The sequence below is a fragment of the Polypterus senegalus genome, chromosome 9 (assembly GCF_016835505.1).
Source record: "Polypterus senegalus isolate Bchr_013 chromosome 9, ASM1683550v1, whole genome shotgun sequence".
In the NCBI taxonomy this organism is placed as follows: domain Eukaryota; kingdom Metazoa; phylum Chordata; class Cladistia; order Polypteriformes; family Polypteridae; genus Polypterus; species Polypterus senegalus.
The window spans coordinates 157,799,359-157,823,946 of NC_053162.1; the positions used below are offsets into that span (position 1 = coordinate 157,799,359).

At 37.9% G+C, this 24,588-nt stretch overlaps 1 protein-coding gene across 3 annotated transcripts in view; it reads right to left on the reverse strand.

Moving 5' to 3' along the window:
- The window catches only part of st3gal4 (ST3 beta-galactoside alpha-2,3-sialyltransferase 4), a 157,519-nt gene that overhangs the window by 82,188 nt on the left and 50,743 nt on the right, over window positions 1-24,588 (reverse strand). For 2 of the 3 annotated variants that reach the window (XM_039764071.1, XM_039764073.1), the window contains exon 2: window positions 15,028-15,127. The gene's annotated coding sequence lies outside the window, so the exon portion shown is untranslated. Of the gene's footprint in view, window positions 1-14,481; window positions 14,563-15,027; window positions 15,128-24,588 lie in introns of those variants that run through there. The other variant, XM_039764072.1, reaches the window with a different exon arrangement.

Consider the following 24,588-nt stretch of genomic DNA (forward strand, 5'->3'; position numbering starts at 1 on the left):
AACCCCTGTGTTTGGTTTTCTGGATACACACTTTTAAGATTTTTTTTCTTTGAATTGTTGCTATTTCATTAGTTTCACTTTTATTTCAGAACTTCTGTTAAAACAATATTTGGAATCTTTCGAGTCCCAATGTGCTGAATCTTTTTAATGAGGTCAGTGAGACGTGTGTTTAATGACTTTGTACCATAATTCAGGATAAGTTTCTCTGTTTGGAATTTCAGTACAGACAAAATGATCTACAGCATCAGCAGTTAATCATTTTTTTTGCAAAGTAACCAATAAATGCATGTGAGGTAAACCACGTTTTTGAAATTCTCTTCACTTAAAACTTCAAAGCCTTACAATATTTACATACTTCTGACATATCACCTATGTCCTTATATTCAATCTCTATTCGCCTTTTCGTTATTTCTCCGAGTAATAATTTCTCTTTCTTTGAGCTAATGCGATGTTTACTTTCTTTGTTTTGACACTGTCGTTGTTTGCTGCTTCCATATTCTGTATCTTGCTCTGCATGTGTTTCGCGCCTACGTTTTTTTTGGAGTCTTTTGAATTCCAGTTTTCATTATGTCTAACCTGCTCTGCATGTGTTTGGCCCCTTGTTTTTTAACCTCTTTATGACGTTTTACTTTGTTTTCTACTCTGTCTTTTATTTCTGACCTCGCTTTGTCCTGCTTTTTTTTCAATGACACCTGGTCCGTGGTGATTATTTTCCCTTTTTCAAGTAATAATTTCTGTTTGTTTGGGATACTGTGATCTTTACTTTCTTTTTTTTATACTTTCTAATTCTTTAACTTTCTCCACATGTGTATCATGCCAATGTTTTTTTTTTGAGCCTTTCAAATTCCACTGCTTTCATAATCTCTAACCTGCTCTGCATGTGTATAGCACCACATTGGATTGGACATGCTTTTTTTCAATTCCACTTGTTCCGGGCTGATAATTACTTTCCTTATTTTCTGAATTTGCACCTAGATTATTCCTTTTTTGTCTCTCCAATGCTTTTTAGTCTTTTCTCCACGCTGCTTTCTTCTTCGCCTAGTCGTCTACGTTTCATTTATAACGTATTGTCCTTATACGCTTTATATGCGATGAGAGCCCTGGATCTGTGTGTGCTCAAAGCCAAAACACGATTGAGTGTGCAGCTGCCCTTGCTCTTATTTGGTTGTAAGTACGGCGTGTCTTGCAAGAATCTCATGTTCTACGTCATCGCGAGATGGTCCTGGGTCAATCTCTTGGCACAAAGTCTCATGTTTAAGGTCCCCACGAGACGCTCCGTGGACAACCTCTTTAGTCTTGCGGGTCTTTTAATTGTCTTCCGTGATCTTAACATGAAGATCATGTCTTGTCGCCCTACTGTTTCTCTCCAGGATTTTTTTTTTATAATAGAGAGATGTGGATTAGGTCACCATTTACCCTACTCTGTTAAAAATTAAAGAGGTCCAGTTCCTTAGCCTGTCAAAGTAGGTTACGCCCCTCTTGGCTGCTCTTCTCAATGCAACCTCTAATGTTGCTATTAGAGCTCAACACTAATTCTAAAGGCATCAGCTTTTGGTTGCCAATACTCAAAATATGGCTGTCATTTTTTACAGCCTATATTTAGAGTAACTACAATACTATATGCTCCTCTCATGTCATTTTCTAACACATTTAATCCAGACCCAGGTCTTTTGGGCTGGAATTTATCCCAGCTAACCTAAGGCACAAGGCAGGAAGAAACCCTTAGCAGGATACCAGTCCCTCATAGAACAACACACATACAAGCCAATTTAGCATTGCCATTTCAACCAACAAGCATGTCTTTAGGAGGAAACCCACTCAGACATGAGGAGAACATGAAAACTTGTGCAGGAAGTTGTGAATCCTGGTTGCCTTACTATACTACCATGAAGCCTACTATACAATTATATGTCATCTTACTAATGAAACTATGTGACAAAAAATAAATTTAAAGCCTTTATTGCTTTTGGTCTGTTTGTTTTACCTGTTCTGTTACAGCATTGTTTTACATTATTGACTGATAGGTGAGTTAGGGGTTGGAAAAACTTGCTTCCCAGAATGAATTGCAGCGAGAGGACTTGGAGGTATTTACTCTGAAGGGCTTGTCAGTTTCATCTCTAATTGCTCATCTTCTGTTTGACATCTTTAATATTCAGAGGCATTTCTCTTTCCTTTATTTGATTTCTAAAGTATACAGTATATTCTTATATCTTATTCATATAAAAAGATATTTCATTAATACTTGTAACATTTATTGCCATTTATTCAAAGTACTGTAATATTAATAAAATTAAACAATTAAAAACAAGTGATCACATTTTTTTACTCAAATGTAATGGAAGTTTTTATAAGTCAGTTGCACTAGAACAGACCTCTCAGCGCATCTCTTCATGTTTTGTGACTGTTTTTTGTTCTTAAATTGGGAAAATTGCATCTTTTCTTTTTATTTTACTAGGTATAAGTAGTTATTTCTATAAAATGCATTATATCATCTGCAAAAGTTTTTTTACTTTTAATCATTATCACCTTTGGAATCCAACGGGACACTTATGCACTACCTGCACAGGAAATCGCAGGTGTGTGGCTGCCATTATTCTTTTACAGCTGGGACAGGCTGAAGTCAATGAAACCAGCTTTCAGTTACTCCCCAGGTACTAATACAGCAGACAAATTAAAAGCTTTGAAACCCAGGAAGCAAGGAAAGAGAGTTGGACTTCAAGTATGTCTGAGATGGAGAAGTTTTAAAATACCTTGGCCAAATATCTTTATGAGCAATGTACAGTTTTTGCAGAATAAACTGTATAAGCGGAGAGCATCTGCGCAATACCTCCCTCCACAAGTACTATGAACGCTGACTGATGCGTTTTACTGAGACCTCATTTAAGAATACTGACTCTGTTACACCCCATGTCCGGTTTCCTCCCACAGTTCAAAGACATGCAGGTTAGGTGCATTGGTGATTCTAAATTGTCCCTAGTGTGTGCTTGGTGTGTGGGTGTGTGTGTGCACCCTGCAGTGGGCTGGCACCCTGCCCGGGGGTTTGTTTCCTGCCTTATGCCCTGTGTTGGCTGGGATTGGCTCCAGCAGATCCCCGTGACCCTGTAGTTAGGATATACTGTAGCAGGTTGGATAATGGATGGATGGACTCTGTTACAGCTGCTGAATTAGATTGATTTGTTTGTAGAACTCCAGGCCTGGTAGGCCACAGTGGCTGCAGGTTTTCATTCGAACGCTGTTCCTAATCAGTGACCAGTTTTAACTGCTAATTAACTCCTTTTCCCTTCATTTTAATAGCCTTATTTCAATGATTCAGTCTTCTGAATTAATTTGTTTCTTCTTAAATGACAGCCAAACAGAAATGAGATGTGAAACGAGCCAACAGATGACCAGTTAAATTGGGATTTCAAACTCCAACTAATTTCACTCCAACCAATGTCTTAATGGGAAGCCGATTCTTACGGTTAACTAAACGAGTTATTTAATTCCACAGCTTGTTGCTGCTCTCATTCTGTCACAGCAGACATTTCCAAAATTGTTGATTTTTTTTTTTTTTCTAAGAACACAGTCAAAATGTTTTGGTGACCCGAGACATCATCTTTACTTAGACCATCACCTTTCTTTATTTTCAGATATTGTGTGATGGGCACAGGTGAGCTGGTCATGTGGCAGCTCATTTTGTGTCTCACTATTGTTTGGCTGCTAATTAATAAAAAAAGAGACAACTAAGGGGGCCTGAGTCAAGTTAATTAAAACAAAGGCAAAAGAAGTTAACTAGCAGCAAAAACTGGTCACTAATGAAGAAGATTGTTAGAATGAAAACCTGCAGCCACTGCGGCCCTCCAGGACCAGAATTTGACACCCGTGGTGTACGGCAAGACAGAAGCCCAGCTTCTAGTAAGTAGTCGGGTGGTGAGTGCTGCGTTTCCATTAACAAAAGGTGGTGCAAGAATATCACTGTAAAAGAGAGCATCTGCAAGCTGAATATTGAACTACTCACTGTTGGACTTCAACCATACTGTCTACCATGAGAGTTTAATCATACTGCCGCATGCTGATGTGGGAGCTGCAGCCGAAATGATTCTTGAAACTGTACAGAAACTAGAAACCAAATCACCTGGCTCTTTCAAACTTGTGATAGGTGATTTTAATCTAAGTAATCTGGAATCAGTATTACCACATTATCACCAGTACATGAATGTAATGCTAGAGGAGACAAAACACTAGACAAGTGTTTTTGAAACATCTCTGGTGCCTACATATTGCATCCTGGTTGCGGCTGACCACATTGTTACTGAAGTACACACAACATCAGCCATACAAAAACAAGACTGGTGCACTGACAGTGTAGAAGAATTGCAGGAATGCCTCTCCTGTACTGACTGGGATTTGCTGACATCTTCAGAGTCAATGAATGAGGCTACTTACATTGTAAGTGAATATATGACAGTCTGTGAGTCAATGATAATTAAGGAAAGAACTGTCAAAGTGTACCCAAACACTAAGCCTTGGATCACTACAGAGATTAAAGCTTTTCTATTGAAAAAACAAAATGCTTATCAAGAAAATTAGGTAGAAGCTTCAAATGGAGAAAGGCGTGAGGCAGGTTAAAACAAATAGGGCAGTGGGACCAAACGTCGGCTCTTAAAGTTCTGATTTAAGCAACTTTCCTCAGTTTTTCATTTGCTTTTTAATTAGTCTCAGACCTGTGGTATTGCACCTAAACTGTGGAAAAAATCAATCATTACCCCAGTTTCTAAGGTTTCCAGGCCAAGCTGTTTAAATGACTACATGCTCACCTCTACTCCAATGAAATGTTTGGAACATTTGGTGAAAAAACATTTTAATGACAGAGACAAAGTCTTTTCAAAATAACAACCAATTTCCTTACAGTGCAAACAGAAGTGTGGTAGACACTCTGCTTGTTATCTTACATCAAATCAACACCTTTCTTCATAAGCCTGGTTCATAAGTCAGAGCACTATTTTTGTATTTTTCTTCAGTGTTTAGTACCATCAAGCCTCACAAACTGGAAAATGGAACAGTATGAATGTTAACCCATTTATCACATTATGGATTCAGGACTTTTTTTTAAGTCAGTCAAAGTACAGGAAACGTTTTCAAAAGTCATTCAAACACAGGAAGCCCTAAGGAAGGTGTTGCATCACCATTATTATTTATTCTGTACATGAGTGACCTGAGACAGAACAATGAACTCTGCTCTATTATCATGTATGCGGATGATACCATGCTCATAGGAAGATTATCTGGGGAAGAGGAAATCCAGTATCGAAATCAAGTACGAACTTTCCCACTCTAAATGTCAAAAAGACCAAAGAAATGCTATTGGACTTTAAGAGACAGAAATCTGTCTGTTTACCCATTGTTGTTCTGGAGCAGGAGGTAGAAATAGTGACTGAATATAACTACTTAGGAACTAACCTAGATAACAATCTTAACTGGAATACAAATACCAAAAAATATTCTCTAAATGCAATTAGCACTTATTTCTCCTCCATAAACTCAAACTATTTAAAATAGACAAGGACTTCATGTTGTCCTTTTATCGCAGTATGATCCAGTCTGTGTTCACTTTCAGCTACAATGCCTGGTTTTGTAGTCTGACAAACCAAAACTTAAAAAAAAAAAGTTGCACCAGATTACTAAACATGCAGCTAAACGTATTGAGGTTGATGTGGATGATTTAGTAAGTGTGTGTCAGAGGACAATGCTAAAGAAACTGGAAATCATTCTAACTCATGACAGACATCCATTAAATGTAAAACTTAATTTCAGTAAATCAGGAAGGAGAGTAGCTTTGAAAACTCAAAAAAAAAAAATCGCTCCAGAAATTAATTTCTTCCCAGTGCCATACAACATTTTAATGAGGAATATCTAAGAAAATTATAGAGGTTTGATCATGTATCCTGTAACCAGTTTTGGGTAAATATGCACTATCAATTCTGTCTTACCTTAACCTTTCTTGTCTCTATTTGTTTGTTTTATTTCTTTATGTCTGTTATGTAAACATAACTAAATAAAGAAACCTTGAACCTTGATTCTGCTGTGACATGTAATTTTAAATGTCTTATCACATGTGTACTACCAAATGTCTTCATTTTAGTCCCACCACAGCTGACTTTTTCCCAGCACAAGTTGAATTTAATATATTGTTTCTAACACACTTGCACAAAGCACACATAATGTAACAAGTGATGTTCTGTGGGAACTTCTTGTTCATTTCCCAGCTATATTTGCTCTGACTATAAGATACAGCATTATTGCAAAGCTAAGGGAGACTTTTAACATTCCTTTTACATGTAGGCTGGTCGTACACTATCTTTTAACTTGCTTTTGCAGCATAAAAGCCCATTCATACTTGAGCATTGTACATTCCTAGATTTCCTTTGGCATATTTCAATGTTTTTAAAGTATTTTTGTTTCTCAAACATTTTCTAGTATTTCAAATATTTTCACAGAAGCCATTTGCAGGGAAAATAGGTTTGACATAATTTTCCTTTCCTATTTTATACGTTAAGAGGTGATTGTTCCGTGTCACCAGAATGCCTTCTTTGACTTTACTGTTATATACATACATACATACATACATACACATATTATATATATATATGGAAGAGAAGGTGTGTGATACGGTTTGCATATTTGCAGCTGGAGATCCACAAGGGTAGAAAAAATTAATCACGTATCATAAAGTAGTTTTTATTCCTGAGCTTTCAACCCCTTCCGGGGGTCTTCATCAGAGGATAATGCTTAGACTTACAAGAATCAAAGGCCATATATAGCAAAAAATTATGTGGGGTGGGGTTGAGGGGGTTGCGGGAAAGTGGCTAAGTCACTGTGATCGGGGGCTTATTGGGTGTAAAGTTTAGTTTATTACGAACATCTTCTTAAGCTTGTATATGCTGGACACGCCAATATATATATATATATATATATATATATATATATATATATATATATATATATATATACACACACACATATACATATTATATACATACTGTATATATATATATATATGTGTGTGTGTGTATGTATGTGAAGGTCTGTGATACTGTTTGCATATTTTTAGTTTATTTTAGTTATTATAAGTCCGCCGCCTGTTATATCAGTCAAAGAGGCATATTAAAAAACTTTCTGGTGGCAGTACTCGATAATCCTCCGTTCCCTGTGATACTGGATAGAGATTGGGCAGATAATAAAAGCGGTATCACACTCGCTAGTCCCACACAACCCCTTGGTCTAGTCATGGATGCAGAAACAGCATCCTCCACACCATGTACACAGCCATAGGAGAAATGGAGTTCGGCATCTAATGATGACGTGGAGATACCCGGGCCATCAACGCGTGATGTGTCATCATCAGGCACTTTGTCGACACGGGATGAAACCATGCCTCTTGAGGTCGAATCTGATCCTCTCACACGTCTGCAGTTTCAATTTAGACAGACCCCGGCTTCATTTAAAAGGGAGCAATGGAATAATGACTCCCTTAAATTTGCAAAAAATGCAGTAGTTCTGATAGATGGCCAACACCCACTACATCCCATGCCACAGGGTCCTCACTTTGTGTTAAATAATGACCTTTTGTATCGGGTGGCAGAACATGAGGGGGAGGTAAGGTCCCTGTTGTTAGTGCTATGGACTTATGGCAACAAGTCTGTGAACTAGCTCATACCCACCTCCTGGAAACCCATCTGGGCCCCAATTAAACTCCGATTTTTTTGGCCTGGAATTAATGAGGAGGTCTGTCGCTTTTGCCTATTCTGACTGGAATGTCAATTGCGGCAGATACCTAGGAGGGACGGTGCTCCTCTAGTTCCTTTACCCTTAATTGAGGTCCCATTTGAAAGAATCCTCAGCCAGGGGACATAAATATATTATGGTCCTGGTAGATTACGCTACCCGATATCCTGAAGCTGTTCCATTGTGCTCAGAAACATCGAAAGCTATTAGATGAGAACTAGCAGGGGTCTTTACGAACGGCATCGCTAAAGAAATCCTGACGGAACAAGGGACGCCTTTTACCTCAGAGACGTTCAGGGAAATAGCCAAGTTACTGAAAATAAAACATTTAAAGACTTCGGTATATCATCCTCAAACCGATGGTCTAGTCGAGAGGTTTAATCAAAGTCTCAAACAGATGCTGCACAAGGTGGTCAATGAGGACGAAAGAAACTGGGATCAGCACCACCCCCTTGTCATTTTTGCATATTGGGAAGTCCTACAAGCCTCCACGGGGTTCTCACCCTTTGAGTTATTGTATGGACGACAACCCCGAGGTATATCGGATATTTTATAAGAGAGCTGGTAGGAGGAGGCCCTCCCCTCTACAAATATACTTGAGTATATCACGCAGTTAGGCGATAGATTTGTAAAAATTAGATCCATTATAAAAAATCACTTGGTGAAGGAGCAAGCAGCCTGGGTCCAATGCTATAACTGTTGTACGTCTCTTCGGGAGTTCCACCCGGGGGATCGAGTCATGATATTAGCTCCTACCTCACACTCCAAATTATTGACACATAGGCAAGGCCCATATGAAGTTATGAAGAGAAAGGGACTGGTCGATCATTTGGTTAAATAACCATATCGTCGACCCAGAGAGTGGATTTATCACGTAAATTTTCTGATACCATTGAAGGAAAGGGACCCCGACCCCTCCTACAGACACCGCTCCCTCTTCGCTCATAAATGAAACCTTAACTTCGGTGATAATCGGACTCGCCTGCAATGACAGGAGCTTGAAGCAGCTATCCTGTCTGTCCCAGAGTTAGTAAGCCCAGATGGACCACCCTGGTTGTGCATGACATATTGACAAAACCCATGATAATTGTCCGGGAACATCCATATCGACGTTCCAAGGCAAAAAAGACAGAAGTGGAGCTGGAGATCAAATCAATGCTGGATCTAGGAGTAATAGAGGAGAGTTATAGTCCTTGGTCCAGTCCTATCATATTGGTCGGAAAGCCTGAAGGGAGTTGAAGGTTTTGCAATGACTTCCATCGGCTTAACCAAGTCTCCTAATTCGATGTATATCCTATGCCGCGAGTGGACGACCTCCTCTTACGCCTAGGACAAGCCAAATTTTTGACTAACCCTGATATGACAAAGGGGTACTGGCAGGTTCCCTTAACAGACTCCGCAAAGGAAAAGACAGCGTTTAGCACCCCTAGCGGACATTGCCAGTACCGTGTTCTTCCATTCGGATTACATGGGGTACCTGCGACCTTTCAACATCTGGTGGACATTGTGCTCCATCCCCAAATGCGTATAGTGCTGCCTACTTAGATGACGTAGTCATCTATTCCAGCACATGGAAGGAACACCTACAGCACGTTCAAGCTGTATTACAGACACTTGTGGAAGCCAGTCTTTGTATTAATCTGACAAAATGCTACTTTGGATTGCTTGAAGCCATATATTTAGGTTACCTAGTGGGCTGAGGTATGGTTAGACCACAATGCTCCATATTGAATTGACCCCATCTGATGACCAAGTGGCAGGTACAAGCCTTTCTTGGCTTAGCGGGCTACTATCGCCAGTTTGTATCCAATTTTTCCGAGAGAGTGTTGCCCTTGACTAATCTTACAAGGAAGGGGAAACCAAATCATGTGGTATATGATGATACAACAGAAGCTGCATTTAGTGACCTAAAATAGGCCCTTACGTCAGCTCCAAAATTGAAAGCAACTGATTTTTCTGTGCCTTTTATTATACAGACGGACGCTACGGACACATGTCTTGGAGCCGTGTTGAGCCAGAGTATTAACGGAGTGGAACACCCGATTATGTACCTGAGTCGGAAACTGTTGGACTGTGAAACCAGGTATGCGGCATTGGAGCGGGAAGCTTTAGTGATTAAATGGGCGATTACTTAGCTGAGGTACTACCTCTTGGGATGTGAGTTCACCCTGGTGACAGACCATGCGCCTTTACAGTGGATGGCCCTACACAGAGACTTAAAACCACGAGTCACAAGGTGGTTTTTAGACCTGCAGCACTAAATGTTTTGGGTCGTTTATTGTCAAGGTGTACTGCAGGCCGATGCCAATGCCCTTTCCTAGAGCAACAACCTCATGGACAGGTACGCCTGACTCGTTGGGTCTGGGCTGAGGGATGTGGCCGTGTCACACATGTGTGAGTAGGAAGGAGCTGTGTGGACCAAGTGAAGGCAATTCCACACCAGGCCAGGGGGCAGCAGGGTGCACTAAACCTTCTTCTGTTGTCTCTGCAGTCCAAAGAAGAGAAAAACTGCCTGATTCAACCTTGATGATATCACTTCTGGTTCCGGCACCCAGAAGAACGTCATTTCCAGTTCCAGCACCCAGGAGAATGCTACTTCAGGTTCGCCATGTCAATTCCAGTTCTGGCCTTTAAAGCCGCCATGTTTTCACTAAAAAAATCAGTTCAGTTGTGGACTCCAACCGATGCACATCAGTGCCATTTTCATACCCTTTTTGCAGCCAGGGATATTATACGGGTGGCTGCCCTAAATCTTTATGAGTGTGTCGAGTCTATTTATTTCACAACATATATATATATACACACACACATACACACTCTGTATATACTGTACATAGACAGATAGAAAAGGTACTATATAATAGACAGGCAGATATAGGAAATTGAACTCACTTTTGCTGACAAGCACTTTCAGTGTTTTCTATCACATGCAGTTTGTGCAGTTAGTGCAGTTGGTGTTTTTTGGGAGATGCTAACTATGTACTTACTTCTCCAGAATAAAAATGAGCCACACATAGTTCTTCAAAGAAGATAATAAAATGAAAACTTTGGATTTATGACCAGTTGTCAAATCAGCTACTAAAACCTAGTGGGGAACTCAACTCTACTGCATGGATGTGAAGGTAACAACTCCAAAATATTAGTTATCTAGTTGCTCTGGTGATTATGTCTTTACATGAGGACTTATAAACTATTAAATGATAACAGCTTTGGGCTTTAGGATTTCTTGAGGATTTCGGACACAAGCTAACAAGGGTAGGCTACTTAATTATCATCCATGTTATTTTAATATGCCGAGTCATCAAATTAAGAAATGCACAAATCCTAGAAAAGTTCTCTTCCAGTTCTGATTTTAACCAACTAATCCAATTAGAGACACAAATACAGTAACTGCTTATTTTTCTATTAAATTAATTCTTACTGAGGAAAATATAATTTTAAAAGATGAATATTCCAGGATAAACACCCTGCCAGGCCAACAGGTGATACAACACATACACAAAAATATATTGACATAAATGAGAATGAACTCAGTCAACCTGACTGCATGTCTTTTTATTGTTGGAAGCAACACATATCCTTAGAGGAAATCTGCACAAACAAAAGCAAAACAATGAGACGCTGCACATATCCCCAGAGGTTCAATCACTAAGAGATGTCAACAAAACTTGCCATGCTGGCACTTTGTGAACCCACCAATGCACTACTGTATATGCAAATGAGAGAAGATGCTCTAAAGTATAGAGAACAAAATCACACAGAAGACAATGGGTTGGAAAAGGGAGAAAATTATATACCATTGCTTTTTAAGATACAATAGATACATATGTACTTAAGTCCACTTCGTCAAAGAACACCAGGAAACAGCCAAACAAAAAATAAAAAACAAAGCCAGCTTTGTTTACTCAAAGTTGGGTCTTTATGAAGGGCACGCACAAAAAAATAGCACAAGTCTAACAGGTGCAAACTCATATACAAACACCAACAGTCACTTTTACAAAGCCAATTTAGAGACAACTAACAACATGCAAAGTGTAGACAAACAGGAACTAAGCAGTGATGGAAAGAAAGAACTTGGGAAACATGAGGCAGCAGCACTAAACACTGTATTATCATGCTACCCCATATTTCTCATGTTGGACTCAAATGTTCTAAAGACTGAAGAATTTATAATTTCCAAAAATAATGAATATAATAATTAACATCTCACAGATACATAATATGATTGATTTTCAGAGACATACACAGTTGCATCTAATGACCTAAACCAGTGTTTCTTAAACTATGGGTCACAGATATGATTGTGATGGGTCACCACATGTCAAATTAGCCAAGTTAGTCTAAGGGTGAATTCTGCCTTGAATGGTATACCATCTTATTTAGCCTACTATTCATATCAGTAGTATGTTTGTTGAACCATTCAGAACTGTAACAACAACAGAAGATACCAAAACTGTGAAACAGGCTGTAGAGTGGGCTTTTGATGTTCAGAACTTCAGTTGGCAGCAGTAAACATGTCAGAATGGCCTTTTCACAGAATTCTACTTCAACATTTACCAGTATAAAATTCAAAAAGTGCATACATTTTTTAGGAAAAATTTAGCTTTGTGACTCAACCACTTGTACTTAGTTTACTGAATAGTTAAATGAAAATTGGGTCATAGGAAATGCTTTGCAAAATTCTTTTAGAATAATGTTATAATGGTTAAGCTCATTTGAAAAGCATTATAAAAACATGGTAGTAAAACAAGGTAAATAAACAGCATTGATTTTTTTTTCCCCCACTTTCTCATCCTGCACAATGACAGAGTACAGCGCAAAATGTGCTAATCACCCGGCAACACTTTGCCATTCTCTGGTCCCATGATTAGTACATAGCAAACCAGATTTTTTTATGCTTTTAGAAAATTCTTATGCCAATCATATTTTTCATTTCATCATATCATTCATTCCACTTATTTACTGCTTCACTTCAATGTCCTCTTTTTGAATCCAGTATGTGTAACAAGTTTTACATTTTGAACAAAAGACTCTTATTACGATAACTGAACTGGAATATCTCAGCTTAACGAGGGGTTCTCTGGTGTGGCCAATCATATTGTGTTTTAAAAAATCATCATAACCTCATGCTGCACCTGTTATAAAGGAAAATGCACTTCTCTCAGCTGAACTAAAACTCACACTAAGCACGTGTACTGGCAGTGACATGCCTCAGAAATCTATTCCCTATTTTTAATATATATTTTTATTCGTTTGCTTTCCACTTTTCTATTTTAGCAGCATTCATGTAAGAAGTATGCTTGGAAGCAAAAACCTTTACTATTTTATAATATATGGCCATTGTTATTTGTATGGCTCTGTGGTCATTATGACAGTAATCCTCTGCTTGAGTCCCAGGATTGAATCGGTTTTCTTATTTGGGTCCTTATATCAAAAAGTTTAAGCACCCTAGACATTAAAAATTAAAATGTTTCCTATTCTGGGCATCAAAAATAATGACAAAGATAAATGTTCCAGATATAAGGAGCCAAGAAACCTATCCAGGGTGATAAAGCAAATAATTATTAGGGCACATCTACACTATCTGATGAACTTATGAAATATATCAACAGTCTAAACAACTCCACCAAAACATTTTTAAATGAGAGGCCTTTATTATTTTGTTTTAGAGCAACTTATGACAAAAGCTGAAGCTTTTGGAATACCTGAAACTAAGGCTACCGAACTTTTATTTTGGACTAACATATTGGAATACAAGAAAGGAATAGTATACAAGAAGCTGAACCAAAGAGCGTCTGTCAACCATTGCAGTTTTTCTGTAATTTTTGTTTAACATATCTTTTAGCTTATTCACTTAGGTTGACAAGCACATTTGGTCTTTCCTCTCACCAGCAGATAGTGTTTTTTGAGAGTGGCTAGCTATGCACTTACTTCCCCTCATGACAGGCCCAGAATAAAAATGAGCCACACACATTTCTACCAAGAAGGTATTAAAATAAGAACATCTGATTAACCATCAGTGTGAAACATCAAATCAGCTATTAAAACCTAGTGGGGAACTCATCTCCACTGCAGAGAAGTGAAGGTAACAGCACCAACAGATTTGCTACCTACACTTGATGCGACGGTGAATCACAGGTTACATCTTTACATGGAAGACTTGAACGAAGTTATCAAATGTTGACAGCTTTGAGCTTTAGCAACACATGACGATTTCACACACACAAGCTAACTAGGGTATGTTACTTAATGGTCACGCATGTTATTTTACAACTTAAGAAAGGCATGATAGTAGCCAATTCACTGCTAGAAAAGTTCTGATTTCATCCTAATAATCAAACTGAGAACACAACATGCAAGCACATATATTGATACAAATTTGCATGAACTCAATGAACCTGACTGCAAGAAACTTGTTATTAACCCAACAATGCATTATAAGCAAATAAAAGAAGGCACTCAACAGTACAGTGAACAGCATCACACAAAAGTTTGCTAAGGGAGAAAATTAAAAACCTCTGCTATTTTGGATACATTAGAACTACTTCCTGAAGCTGCACAATGCAACAAAGAACCAAAAAAAAATCTTTGTTTATTCAAAGCTGGGCCTCCATGAAGGGACACACACACACACAAAATCTACAATGAGCTCCTCTGTCACTTGAACTCATACAGTATGTCCCATTCATATATCTCATTCTGTTTCTTCCTAAATACCTCTCTAGCAGATCCTGCTATGTGGCCGCTCTCCACGTTAAATGTGATTCTTTCTTCTGAGTCACCATCAAGAAGAGCCCATCTTCACAAAATCATCTGGTGATCTTTTCGCCCTGCCAGTATGTGGTCTGCATGCATGAAGCTATACTCACTCTAATGAGGCTTAAAAGTACACTTGTGAGTGAGACAGCCTACTGGCCACTTTTTTTTATCAAAGGCATTCTGACCCTGAGTGAGCCAATCAGCCATGATGTACACAGACACTTGCGGGACAATTTGACCTTTGCTGTTTGCATGGATTTTTACAATTCAAATGAAGAGAACTCTTTGTGTGTATGAGTTTGTGTCTGCTGTAACGGCAAAATATTTAGTATTTTATCTCCACAGATTTCCTAATAAATATAGACTTAATGGGTAAGACATATACACGTCAACCTCTCATGTCAAATAAATCCTATATATACTGTAACTACAACATCAGATACATTTTGAATTTTTGCTAACATGTGGTGCACATTTTACAGTATAAAATATTCACTCCATTACCTAGCATCTTGAAGGTCCAAAGCAAAATTAACAAAGCCATATACAGGTTGGTCCATGTGTTCAAAATGTCTTGGTAAACAGCAAACAGGTTATTCCAAGCCTGGAAAATAAATGAATAAACACTTATGAAAGACTGTAAAAGTGTGGGAACAAAAGAAGGAAGTAATGGTGCAAATATCCACCAGTACCTGACATTTGATCTAAAAGGTCAATGAATGGAAAAAAATAAATAAAAAATGAAATCTTAGAAGTATCCCTCAGACCAGGCCCACATACCTCTTGTGCTCAAATGTCTTAAAACAATAGCATCTTTGGCACACTTAGTGGAGCGCTTGCCATATGTTCATTCAAGTAAGAACAGCTCATTTTTGAAAAGCAGTAAAACTACAATATTTTGGTTGACCAGTGTTACTAAATTATTTGTATGTCTAGCCCTCAATGAACTGGCATTGAAGCATGTAAGAAAGTACTCAATTCATTTCATTCTTTTTAAGCACACTTCCTCTGAGCCCAAGACACTATCTCTCTATTATAAAAAAAAAAATCCTGGGAGTGAGATTAGGCAGACGAGACGTGATCTTCTCAGAAGACAATTTGACGTCCCGCGAGAGACACTTTAATGTCCCGCGAGACAAGGCAGTGAGACAACATTTAAAACAAGTTCACGGACATCTAACCAAGCAGTTGCTGGAATGCTTTTGGCAGACAGACATCATGTGCTTCCAGCTCTTAAAACAATGACAAGTGACAAGCAGAACAGGCAGCTTACCAGCAGCAGGAAGCCAACAGATAATCCGACCGCTTCAAAATAGCATGCGTTCAGCCCCCCTTCACAACGTGAGCGGCAGAGAAATGAAGTGGCAAAAGGACAGCTGCTGTACAGGCTTTGAAATGATCGACGTGCAGCGCGACAAAAAGAACATGCCGCATGCCAGCAGCAGCAGGAAGCCAGCAGATGATCTGACCGCTTCTCCTTAGTATGAGTTCAGCCATCCCTCCTTCACAACACGAACAGCGTTATACATCCTTCGAGAAAGATTCAACCATGCCCAGGGCCGGAAATAAAGGACAAGTATTGTTTTTACAAAATTTTTAAAGTAAAAGTGAAAATAATGCATATGTAACAATTCCCATGAAAATAACTATCTCTTAAAATTGTATATCCGGTAAACCAAACCCGGTGGTGGGCGAGCGAAGTGAGCAAGGGGCTGAGCCCCTTTGTACATTATTATAAACATAGTATAGAAAAAGGGTGCAAATAAACATAATACATAACGCTGAAGCATGAACAGAAAACTTTAATGCAGTATGTACAATATAATATACTGTTCATACAAACATACCCAACGATACACAGTTTGTATACACATACTGTAATATTACAGAGTGGTTTTACAACCCAACTGTCCATGATCAGCAGTAATATGAAAATGGTCTGTCAATAGCCAAACAATATTTTTTTTCATAAAAGAAGACATCTGAAAGTGTCATGTTTCAGGCAGGGTGTGCCGCTTGGCTTATGTTTATTTTCCAGTGTTCTCTTTGTACATTTTAAAGTTTTCTTTTATGTGTTTTTTACATTTGTAACCACTGCTTTATTTATTCAGGAAGACATCCTTACCACTGTTGCACCACCAGGATGCAATGGGGTGGCTCCAAGCGGATGACTTCAGAGTTGGCTCAAGGGCACAATAAAAGATGCAACAGGCAGCAATGTCTTGCAGGTTTTCGATCTACCTATATACCTGCTTACTATTAAGAACATCTAATTATCAGCTAAAGGGACAAAAAAGACTACAGAACCTCTTATTTTGGACAAATTAAATATACTGAGACACAAGAAAGGTACGGCTATATAACTGTATGAAAGAAGCTGAACCAAAGAGAAACTGTCGGCTTTTGAAGCCAGATGATGGTGTTTGTTGTGTTTTTTGTTAAAAGTAATTTTGCTGACAAGCACAGTCAGTGTTTTTTTCTCACTCATAGTTAGTGTTTTTTGAAAGATGCCATTATGCACTTCCTTTCACAACAGAACCTAAAGCGTGAGTCAGACACAGTTTCCTTATGAGAGACAGCGAGAGAGAGAGCGAGAGTGAGAGAGCGAGTTTGGGAGCACGTGCCAATTACAGCGCATTGCTGCATCCACCACACGATGAACCATCCGGATTGGGATCCAAGTAAGCCGTGCAACGGGTGACACCCCTGCACCACACTGGAACAGTCTGAGTTTTTTGGGGTTTTTTTTAACAGTTCCAACAGATCTGCTAACTATGCTAGTTGCTCTGGTGAAACTCCACGCAGATTATTATTTTTCATGGAAGACTTAAAACTATTAAATGCTAACAGCTTTAGGTCTTTAAGGATTTCTTATACAAGCTAACTAGGGAATATTACTTAAACATAATAGATGTTATTTCAATATACTGAGTCATCATGTTCAGAAAGCATGATTCAAGCCAACGCAGTGCAAACTGCAGAGGAAAGCTGGCAAGACTTACAAAGTCCTCAATTGTGGCAATGTTTTTGCTTATGGAAGGCTCCTAGAAGTCTATGATACAATCTTGTGTCATGTTACTGCAGTCCTATGAACAAGAATACCAGTCCCCCCAGTTTACTACCAAGATCAAATACTACTACCAGTCCCACTGTTTTGTTGATCAAGCCACAGCCATGCAAGATCATCTCTTTGACAAATAAGATCCCATCCAAGAATAGAGGATTTCAAAATGTGGTAAAACAGCTGAAGTTTACTCCTAACCACTCTGAAGTTAACACTCCACTATAATAACTACTCATTAAAAGACAGCCAAGTCTGCTGCAACCATATACTGTAACAACATCAACAAGGCGCTAAGATTTCAGTTCAGGGCATCATAATCTGGATTATGTGTTCTTCTATTATTCACATTCAAATCTCTCATGGGGGAAATGGTTCACATTTAGGATAAAACACACTGAATGGTGTTTGAGGGTAAATGTTTTTACCAATATACATATGGAAATCCTGTTGTTAAGAGCAACCATACTTGTATTCTCCAAGGTCACTAACTTCAATCTGCTTGTAGCATGGTGTAGGTGGACTACTGCACTTTAATGTTGAACGATAAAAGTTGCCAACAATTTGTTACAGATTTTATTTTTGATAGGAATTGGAATATAAAATATAGTATTTTCTTCATCCAGTACTAATCTTTCTTTCTTTCTTTCTTTATGAACAACACACACCATTGTTTAATGAAATGTCCATTCAATGATACCTAAATTCATTATTTATAATAAAATGATTGTCTCATTTCTCATGAACTCAAAGAAATCTTAATGTGCAGCAGCATCCTGAGAGCTATACAATCAGCTAACAAATGTAAAAAGTTAATGTCTGCATTAATTAATCATCTCCATTTCTACAACCAGACTGGAACTCACAAAAAATGCTTAAACCAGTGATTCTTAACGTTTTTTGAGTCACGGACCCCTTTAAGAATCTGATGAAAGCTATGGACCCCCTTCCCCAGAAATATTCAAATAAACACAATTTTGCATGCAGTGAATATAATGTACTTTATTTATCGACCGCTATTTTTCTCGTGTGATTTTTCTTGCACTAAATTTTTCTCACTGGTATTTTTCTTGAGCATTATATTGCGCATTAGGCTTACATGAGATAAATACTTGCAAGAAAAATAATACACGAGAAAAATAACAGTGAGAGACGTAACACATGAGAAAAATCATGTGAGAAAGTTCAAGCGAGAAAAATCAACAGTACCAGGCTGTAAAGTGAATATAAATGTCAATTTTTATCTGACCCTCACAGACCCCCTGAAACCCATTCATGGATCCCCTAGGGTTCCACGGACCCCTGGCTTAAACAATAAAACTGCACATCTTGTTAAATACTTTCGTGCTAAGGAACCTCAAAGATATACTTACAGACAGCATACATATCTTTTTACAGCACCTTGTAAGATAAGCAACATTTATATCCATTTTATATGTTCAATATACAAAGTACATTGCCCGTTGATTAACACTTTGAGGGCTGAATATTTTTTCCAAAAAACTCAGTTTTCTGAAAAGCACACAATGCATTAGGTTCACACATAAATCAAGACTGCCGTTGGCCCCTGTTCGGCATTCCTGGCAGCAGTGGTTGTGGAGGGGGAGCTCGATGGCCAGCAGAAATGCATGGCGGGTCGGCTAACTCTTTGTCTTCAAACAGCAGGTGGATGATGGTGGTAGTCGCAGTGTGACACAATATGGTTTGTACCTCTTGTCATAATAAGTGGTGGTCCTCCTAGGCGAACGCTGATGTAGGCATATCAGCTACATGAACATGTTCAGCACCACGATCTGCAGGGGACCTATAGGCGGATGCTGGTACCTTACTTTCGTTTTCGATATCCATCTCCAGATCACTTGCATCAAACTCAGAGTCTGATTCAACGATAAAATGTAAAACATTTGTGGAGTACTGTATTTTGCTTTGCACGTTTGCTTTAATCTCACCAGATGTTGATGCCATTTTAGAGGCTGTTTGTTCTTCATTACTCATGCATGCGCAGGGAATCAAAGTCAAATCAACAAAGCTAACTTTCCTCCATCCAAATAGAGTTTAACTACAACTTTAATTAGAGTTTTGTCACAGTTTACAGCCCATTAACATCCTCTACCCCTGAATTTCGATAAGTCAACATCAGCCCTAAAAGAGTTAATTGGCTTAACCTGTGAACACCAAAATAATCATTTGCCACATGAAAATTCTTCTGAAAAATATATACACTTTGTTTAGTGTCTACTGATAAGAAACTGCAATTTATAGAAAGTAATCTCTAGAGAAACATCAAAAAGTACTTTCATTTGCATATGTACTTGATGTATGTGACTTATGTAGAGGACTAGCTTACCTTATCATTGAACTCATCTTTAGGGAATACCATATATAAGGAATTTACCTTTCTACTAATTACACAGTGTATATCAATTTATTTTTTGTTATTTATTCATTAGTATTCTTATCTATCTTTAATTTGCCTTTCTTTTCTTGCAACTATTTCTTTGACATATTGTGAATCACTTTGAGCTACATACTGTGTATGAAAACATGGTGTAGAAATAAATATTGTTGTTGTTGCAACCAGAGGTGCAGTTGCAGGACAAGAAAGACAGAGAATTTCCTGCGGTCCTGAACTGGGAGAGGGCGTCCGTTGGGAATTCCCCTTGAAGCATAACATTAACAAACCACAACTAGGTAGTCAAAAACCTCCCTATCTCTGTTGCAAGAGTGTCAGGGTTTGTGATGAATGTTACTTTTTTAGTTAACTGTAATCAGAGCTGATTTCATAAATCATGAAGAGCAGGTAATAATTAGATTGAATTGGTTTGTTTAGGCAATTAGGTTATTTCTGATTTGGCTTCAGTCTCTCCAGACCCCACTGTAGTTAGTGCACAACCAAAATCAGCAGCACCAATTCAGCCACAGGGTGAGCAGGTTAACAGTGGGATGGGGGTCTAAGAAGTCACAATGTTTCCTCTAGTGAGAGTAGTTTCCATCTTTAAAGCTGTTTAAATCTTACTTGAGATCTACCAAGTGCCAGGAGAGGCTTTCAGTCCAAGTTTTAACTTCCATAGCACGCCATGTTCAAAGGTCTCTGGACTTGGAGAACACAACGGCTACATTTGTTGTAGTCAAAGCCTGCAAACAGCGATTCTGAAAGTTACAGTACAAGCCATGTTTTTGTTTTTTAAATTTTCATTATTGGCAGTTTTTAATATCACAACATTGTATTCTGTTTTCTATTATAGTGTGCACCTTACATCTATAGTATTTACATTTTATTTACTTTTTCATTTATTTAGACTAAAATTTACTTCATTTTATTACTGTTTTTTTCCTATACAGATACTGTACTTATTGTAGTGTTGTATCTAGTCTGTTTTTAACAAATGAATATATAGGATTTGTGCATATTAAACCCTCCTCCATTTTACTCATTTACACTGTGCACGAAAATAATAAAGTTTACCATATTGAGATGCAGAGAGGTTGGAGTTGGAGGACCCCATAGAGTTTTTTTGCTTGGGGACCCCAGAGTCTCTAGGATCACCTCTGGTTGTTACCCTTAACTACAACTTTTCTCCAAAAGGAGAAACTTCCACCACGTCTCTGATGATGTCCAGTTATACTAATGTCATCAGACAGTCATTATTGAAAATTACAAAGGCAATTTATACAGTGGATGGACATTGTTACTTTAAAGTAAGTTCTTCAACAAGAGAAGGGATTAGATGGAAAATGGTAAAGGGCAAATGTTACAAAATTCATCTTCTCAGAAAGAACCACAGATACATAGAATAAACCACTAAGTAGTACTGAGTGGTTCAACTTCTTGACATTTTGCAGAATTTAGAGCAATAGGGATTGACAATCCAAGTTTGGCTGAATGGCTTGTTTTTGTAAATATTTTTCTTTAACTAGTCATCAATTTCTGATTTGGCCTCAATCCAAAGGGGAACGCACCTAACATTCAAACCTTGAACCTAAGAATGATGAAGTTTGGTTTTCAATGACTATCTGTTATCAAACCCCATCAATCTGGTTCAGGATCACGGAAACTAAAGTTAACTAACTATATCACGCAAAAAGGCATGAATCAACCATTATGCAGGGTGCCACACATCACACCAATGGAGCTCATCACAATGGTTAAATACAATACACATTTACTAAATTAAATAGAGCCCATAATAATCCATAAATGAAACAGCTTCCTATAAATGTGCTTCTGACTCCCATAATGGTAAAACCAGGATCAGAAAACTGATTGATAGAAAGATACAAGGAAAGCTGCCAGTAAACCATATCCTAGTTTGCACTGGTCATGCCCCAAATGTAAATCTAGACCAGATGGGAGACTTGAGGGGATTTTCTTCAAAACATCCCTGCTATGGGAAGAGCAAGTAATACGTATGCTATATATAGAAGTGTTATTTAATTTAAAAAAGCAAATGTGAAAATTGTCAGAGTATGCACAGAGTTGGTTACGTAAATCAAACAAAAGTTAAAAATAAGCCAGCCTTAAAGCAGAAATAATGACGGCTTTAAAAATAGAGATAAAAAGCTGCATTGCATTTTTTTCACACTCATAGCTTAGGCATTGCAGTTTACAGCTGTCGAATATTCAATATATTTTTTATTACAAGTCATCCTGTTGAAATGTCAAGCAATATGTCCACATCTACAATTAAAATTTGAAAAAACATGCATTTATTTACACATTTACATGGCCATCCAAATACATACACACACACACACATATATATATATATATATACACACACACACTATATCACATGTATCTATGTACAGTATGTGTATATCTTATATATAAACGTCTACGCATGTGTGTCTGTCCGGCCTGGAAGTGAGAGGTGGAATCGGAGTAAGGGCTCCACCTCCAAGGAAACAGAAAACTCGCCTAGCCATTAATAACACAAGCAGGGCCAGCACGCAAAACGGTATCCCTTATATTTTTCCTCCTGCTGCTAATGCACAAGTGATGCGAGCACATCGTCGAAACAAATCCCCCTAAGAGAGAGTAGTTCCTTTCAATTACCTGACATCTCAACATTTCAGTTTTTTTTTTTCTGACGATTTCAATACTTTCTATGACCCCAGGCTTTTTACAGCACAGGCTTACACAGCTAGTATATATATATTTATTTATATGCATGTGTGTATGTGTGTACATATATAAATATTAATATATATATATATATATACACACATACACTATTTATATATACACACACACACACACAATACAGATATGTTTATGTATATGTATATATGTACACACAGACACTCAGTTTTCAGCCTCATCTTACTCGTCACTACTCATATTTCAGTCTACTTTTCACACTGAAACAGCTTTAGCTCATGTTACCAATTACAGTTTAATGTCTTCTGATTAAGGAAATGCTATACTTATGTTATTATTCTTTACATTATAGATCACTGTTATTTGACAAAAGTACCTCAGTTCTTGAGTTTTAATTTTTGTATTTTTCAAATTGACTTTAAGTATGTGCATAAATATGATGATACTATTGCATTCAGTAGTCCAATGCCCTCATTTTATTTAATCAGCATGAAATTTAAGAGTTACATTTTAAAACAGCCTGTCTTTTACCACAGTCATTGTATGACTATCTAAAACCTGCCTTTAACAGCTAAAAGTTTTAAAACCTTTTTGACTTCTTTACAGTAGCCAGCATAAACTCATTCTTAGCAGAACTGACTGTTGCTTTGGCCTTAGTTTCAGAAACAAGCAACACCAAAAAAACAGATATAACAATATCTGCCTTGACAGGCATGGTTAGTACCTGCTCAGTTGTACTGTGTTTACATTTAAAGACATTGACTTTTGAATAGAACAAGTCCAGCTTGTTGTGCCCCCCTGCTTAAGTCAGCAGCATTGTAGGGTCAGAATGATTCATTCATTAAAATATTAATACAAAGTCTTCCTGAGTTAATGAACTTATCTAACTAAGCTGTAACATGGACAAATTCAGTTAGTATTTCAAAGACTGGATAATACATTTTAGTTTTCATTGTAATAGGCTCACATTTTCACCATTATGCATTCCCTCATTTCCAGCCCCTCTTTACATCTTTGTCTGAATATACAAAGTGAGAAACTGACCAACAGTTAAATAAAGTCTGAAATAAAAAGTTTAAACTGGTTCTCCACAATAAACAAACGCCAAAGTGCCTGAATTTGCTGTGACTCGCCACAACATGTACTGTAAACGTTTACCCAACCTATTTAAAAGTGATCCAGCATTCCACATTTATGGAGACAGGTCAGTTCTGAGTATTTTCCACCTTACTTTTATCCTTACTCTGTATTCTTTACATCTTTGGCGAGTGACCCCTGCGATAAGGTGCAACAGGCAGTAGTGATCACAGTGCTACCAGCTGAGTACAGGTACATTTAATATATCCCACTTTATGTTCTCAGTGTCTTTTACAATCTCAGATGTTGTAGTCATTAGATTCTTCCTATCCTCTTCACTCACTCTGTGATAACTTTCAAGCTCAAAGCTTGTCCAAATGGCAGCTGATATGGGCCAACCACTCAGGTCTGCGATGAAAGTAGCATATCTTTGATTTAAAAATGTTATTTATGATCAATAGTAACATGTCAGATACCAAATATTAATATTAATAGTAATTAAATAAACTGATTTAATAATCAAAAAAAGAAAGCTATCCCACTAAAAACTAAGAGAGAGAGAGAGAGAGAGAAAGAGCTCCTTTAAAAGGCAGTGCCCAGAAGTAGATCGTCAGACCCATACTATCCTGCTATAGTAGTAGGGGCCACTGATATCATGCAGAACTACTATTCCTACCCAAGGGAACCAACACAACAGACTTTTGGAGCTTTGGTGTTAACCAATAAAATTATTTAATCTGCTTCTTATCACACAGTCCAACATATATTTGTGTTGAAAGCTTAGGATGGGAGAGCACACAGTTAGCCACAGGTCATTAAAACTCTG